Below are 5,947 nucleotides of genomic sequence, written 5' to 3' on the forward strand. Positions count from 1 at the left end.
AACCTTTCAGAATATATTCTTCTTGCCTATAAATACCATTCAGTCTTCAGAATATTTCCCTATGAATTTTCTGATCTTCCTTCTTCTTAAAAAACACATATGTTTTCGTGTACTTTCCTGTTGTGGATTGATTCGCTGACAGTAGAGTTTTTGGTATCTATACTCTACTGATTAAGATCATTTTACCCTGGAAGGTTATATTCCAAATCAAACCTCGGATACTAGAGGGGAATAATTTCCTTAAGGGGACACTCTGAATTCAGTGGACTTGATTTTCTTCCTAAATTATCAAAAAGAGTATTTCAGATTCTGGTAAGTTTTACAGATTCAATTTTTTTTATAAATAAATTTTAGTTCATCTTATTTATTGGTTCTAAAAATCTCAGTTACTTCGTGTTTCTGACTGATTTATTACAATCAGTAATTTCTTATTTTCATAACACAGATTGACAACAATTGACACCCACACTAACCCTCCAATGGGAGAACCATTACTACAACCCAAACTAATAAATCTTATGAAATTAAGACATTTAAAGATACCAAAGTAGGTTTAAATGCAGAAATTATATAGAGTTCCCATAAACTCCAAAGGTTTAAATAAACTAACCAAACTAATGCGGCCAAAACTCTACTTGCGACAAGTCTAAGAACAAAGGGTACAACCTCGAAACTAAACAACACCTTAAAAAGTAGTCGAGTTTGAAAAGAGTGTACTTAAACAAGAAAGATCCATGGCAGCCTGAAAGAAGTGGATTACCCTTGAATCCAATCACGCTCAATAGTCATAGTGCCTGAAGATGTCTTGTACTCAACTAAGAACAAGCAAATCTAGTATTAGTACATAACCATCGTGTACTAGTAAGATCACGCGACTATTCTAGTCTAGTAAGTACAACACATATCAAAATTACAACAAGATGTGTATGTGTGTGTGTGTGTGTGCAGCGCGCGCGTATGTGCGCGTGTGTATGCGTGTGTGTGCGCGCGCACACACACACACACACCGATTATAATTTCAGGAGCAATGCATGATTCCACATCTTAATAACATCAATGGTTCTCTCATGGAACCCACACCCAAACTGTTAGCATATTGGTATGTGGCATCCAATCTAATGTTTATGTCAAAATGTGACAATCGAACTTATATTTATGTTGGAACTTGGCACTCGATTCCATATTTATGCCAGAACGTGGTAACCGATGTCAGTTAGTGTGTCCGAACGCAAAGAAAGGTGATTCATGAAATGTGGTTCTTCGATCATACAATTTATTTCAGATGTGATCAATAGACTTCATTCACATAGATGCATGAAATACAGTGAAGCAATTACTAACATACGTCATGCAAAACATAATTTTCCTCAAATCCAAGCTTGAATCCTCTAAGGAACTTGGATATTTTCTTTCCAGATTCTTTTTCGCTTGTTGTAGGTCTACAAACAATTACTACTTAAAAAACAACGTTTATCGACCAACACTATTGCGTCACTATATAATGACGGATTTTCAATGGAATTACTATTTTGTTGTAAAATTGACAGATAATTTTTTGAATAATAATATAGCGACGAATTGGCAATGAAATATTTATTGTGTCACTAAATATTAGAGAGAAATTTTGGCGCCTATTCTTTTTTACGAATTTAGTAGCAAAGTATGGGTAAAAAAATTAATAAATATTGAACGACGGAATAAGTGGGTTGCTAAACTTTTTAATATATTTTTATAAAATTTATATTATATAGTGAAGAAAATATCGGTCATTATATTTTTCTAAATAAGTACATTAATTTGAAAGTGATGGATGTTAGAATCCTTAAGTAAATCCGTTGCAAGTACTTTTAATGTCATATATTCTAGGGCACAGATTTATTTCCACATTTTCAAGCTCCCGCTCCAAAGAAACCTCTCAAAAGCTCCATCTCCATTAAAGCTTTTCAAGTCTCGTTGCAATCTCCATTGAAGTTCTCCCTCGCCTTTCTAGGTGTCCACTGCTAAGCTCAATCTCCCATCTCGATTTCAATTTCGTTTAGCTCTCCATCTCAATTGTGTTGTGGTATTTTTAAAATGGGTAGTTTCAAATTTTCTTTCTCCAAAATAAGAATCCCAACTCGTTTCTGCATTTGGATGTACTTAGATTCGCTGGATTTGGGTATCAATGGCTTCACTTGAAAAAATAATTGTTTTTCAGTTCAACTCGCTGAAAATACAGATTTTAATTGTTTGGTTGTATGATATTTTAACTCTTACTCTTTCTATTTTATTTAGCTTGATTGTTTGAACTAGGATTGAGATTTTCTCAAAATAGGGAATTTAAAACTTTAAGTGTTCTGAAAATAGGATTTTTTTTCTAGAAATTGTATTTCCCCTAAATGTCATGAGGTTAATAAAGAGAAGGAAATAATATCAATTATAGTTTTCCTGAAATGAAAATAATCAGTAAATATTTACACACTGAGCAACACAAAGGAATGAAAATAAATTTAGTATGACATACCTGTTTAGAGTTGCCTTGAATCGTTTGAACTTTTAAGTATTTTTCTGATTGAAGAGATTGAGTAATTATCTCATATTGATGTTTGCTGAAATTATCTTCCTCTGTCTGTTTTTTCAGAAAATAAATAAAAATCAGATTCATTGCTTATTGTATCATTGACTTATTCTTAACTGTCATAGAGAGTAGTACATTTAGAAGCAAGAGTATGTTTAGCAGTAAATGGTCGTTTTGACTAGGGAGTCTTTTTCATCCAAACTGTTGACTCAAGCTCATCTTAAATAAATGTATACCCACTATCTGACTTATGTTGTTAAAGTCTACAATTTGATAGATTTTATGAATGAACATACTTGACAAGACATTATTTTCTTATTAGAGTTGTATAGATGTATAGTACTGATGATTTATAATTGTGTTGGAGATTTGAAGTTATAGAGACAGAAGTAACAAGGGATCATAGTTAGAATTGATAGTCAAAATTCATCCTATATACATAATACAAAAATTTCGATGATTCATACTGTCTGTATGTTTGACACAGCAGCACACTTGTACATTAGGTAAAGAAAATTAAAAGAATGAAGTATTATCTAGTGCTTAGAAACTACTTCTGTTTGATTTTTGTATTTTGACTGAGATGGTCAACAAAAGTGGACTCTTCATTAGATGAAAATTTTACTTTCTCCTTTCATTTAGAGCCATGTATAGATAATTAAAAAAAACTTAAATCATTATATTCAAAAAACTTAAATCACTATCCAGACAACTACCTATAATCTGATCGCATCCAAACAACAACTCATTCATATTAATTGTTTAGTTTTTATTTATGTTGTTATTGTTTCATATTCTTTCTAATAACCAAGGTAATGAAATGCTAAAATGTTGCAGGCTCCTGCTGTTATAACTTCATCATTAAGGCCTGCTTGATATTCACTTGAAGTAAGTCTCACTCATCATTTCTATTTATGATTTAGCTCGAGATTTATGTTTTGAAGTATTTTCTTTACTCAATCTAACTATGATGAAGATTATTCTCATTATCTTGATACTATTCGAGTTAGAGTTTTTTAAGAGATTAGTGAAAAGTTTAGAGTATTCTTAATCTGTTGTGGGTGTTTTGAATGAGTTGTTGTTTGGATGCATTCAGATTATAGGTAGTTGTCTGGATAGTGATTTATGTTTTTTAAATTATCTATACATGACTCTAAGTGATAGGAGGAAACAAAAATTTCATCTAAAGTAGAGTCCACTTTTGTTGACCATCTCAGTCAAAATACAAAAATCAAACAGAAGTAGTTTTTAAGCACTAGATAATGCTTCATTCTTTTAGTTTTCTTTACCTGATGTACAAGTGTGCAGCTGTGTCAAAAATACAGACATAATGAATCATAGAAACTTTTGTATTATGCATATAGGATGAATTTGACTATCAATTCTAATTATGATCCCTTGCTATTTCTCTCTATATAACTTTAGTCTCCAACATAATTATAAATCATCAGTACTATACATCTACACAACTCTAATAAGAAAATAAAATCTTGTTAAATATGTTCATTCATAAAATCTATCAAATTGTAGATTTTAATAACACAAGTAAGATAGCGGGCATACATTTGTTTAAGATGATCTTGAGTCAACAGTTTGGATGAAAAAGACTCCCTAGTCAAAACGATCATTTACTGCTAAATATACTCTTGCTTCTAAATGTACTACTCTCTATGACAGCTAAGAATCAGTCAATGATACAATAAGCAATGAATCTGATTTTTGTTTATTTTCTGAAAAAAATAGACAGGGGAAGATAATTTCAGCAAGCATCAATATGAGATAATGACTCAATCTCTTCAATCAGAGATATACTTAAAAATTCAGAGGATTCAAGGCAACTATGAATAGGTATGTCATACTAAACTTATTTTCATTCCTTTGTGTTGCTCATTGTGTAAATATTTACTGATTATTTTCATAAAATTCTATTTTTAGAAACTTAAATTTTTCAAATTCCTATTTTGAGAAAATTTCAATCCTACTTCAAGCAATCAAGCTAAATGAAATAGAAAGAGTGAAGAGTTAAAATATCATACACCAAACAACGAAAATCTCTATTTTCAAAAGACGAGTTGAACTGAAAGACAATTAATTTTTTAAGTGAAGCCATTGATACCCAAATCCACCGAATCTAAGTACATTCAAATGCAGAAACGAGTTGGAATTCGTATTTTGCAAAATGAATCTTTGAAACTACCCATTTTGAAAATACCACATCCCTATTGATATGGCGAGCTAAACGAAATTGAAATCGAGATGGGAGATTGAGCTTACAGTGGAGACTTGGAAAGCTAGCAGTGGAGATTTGGAAAGGAGAGGGAGAACTTCAATGGAGCTTGCAACGAGACTTGGAAAGCTTCCATGGAGATGGAGTTTGAGAGAGGTTTCTTTGGAGTAGGAGCTTGAAAATGTTAAAATAAATTTGTGCCCTAGAATATATGGCATTTAAAAATATTTGCAACGGATTTACTACGGTTTCTAACATCAGTCGCTTTCAAATCAATGTATTATTTAGAAAAATTATAATAACGGATATTTTTGTCACTATATAATATAAATTTATAAAAATATATTAAAAAGTTGCAACCCACTAATTCCGTCGTTCAATATTTATTAATTTTGTCACCCTTTACTTTGTTACTAAATCCGTAGAAAAAATTAAGCGTCAAAATTTTGATCTAATATTTAGAGACACAACAAATATTTCGTCGCCAATTCATCACTATATTATTACTTAAAAAACAATTTGTCAATTTCACAATAAAATAGTAATTTCGTTGAAAATCCGTCATTATATAGTGACAGAATAGTGTTCGTCGCTAATATCCATCGCTTAACGCTGTTTATTAATAATGTCGAGCTAATATTTATCGTCATCGCAAAGTCTTACTTCTGTAAAATGCTTTCAAATTACAAATATTAGACTATCCTATCTTTTCTAGAGATGAAATATGAATTTTAGGAGAAAAAAGTTTCTTTAATACCTTCATTTATAAATATCATTCGATCAGAATTGTGAATAAGCAGAATTACATGAAATCATTTAACACTTCATCATCTGCACAATGCTAATCTTTGTTACAATGCTTACAACATAGCGTGCTTAGGGATTATGATTGGTAAAATTTATTCACTAAACCTTATTTGTGTGACATCTCATTTGTCATTAAAATTTTAATTCACCTAATGAGTGAAAATCACGCTTGAAATTTTCTTGGAAGATGAAAAAGCGTACAAAACTTTGGAAATTTTTAGTTTAAAAATTAGAGGAAATTCTCTATTTATAACCATTAAATGGTAGTATGAACATGTGCTTATCATATCTTATTAGATAAGACAAAACCTTTCTTTGGAAGTAATGACCATTTAGAAAAGTCATAACTCTTCAGA

General features: G+C 30.9%; 1 long non-coding RNA gene across 1 annotated transcript; it reads left to right on the plus strand.

Annotated features, from left to right (window-relative positions):
• The first annotated feature begins 1,850 nt into the window (after positions 1 to 1,850).
• Positions 1,851 to 5,082, plus strand: LOC109121359 (uncharacterized). The gene is made up of 4 exons (XR_002028759.2): positions 1,851 to 1,990; positions 3,395 to 3,445; positions 4,301 to 4,405; positions 4,709 to 5,082. It is a non-coding gene; the product is annotated as an uncharacterized lncRNA (long non-coding RNA).
• The last annotated feature ends 865 nt before the right edge of the window (positions 5,083 to 5,947 follow it).

The sequence above is a fragment of the Solanum lycopersicum genome, chromosome 10 (genome assembly GCF_036512215.1).
Source record: "Solanum lycopersicum chromosome 10, SLM_r2.1".
Classification (NCBI taxonomy): Eukaryota; Viridiplantae; Streptophyta; class Magnoliopsida; order Solanales; family Solanaceae; genus Solanum; species Solanum lycopersicum.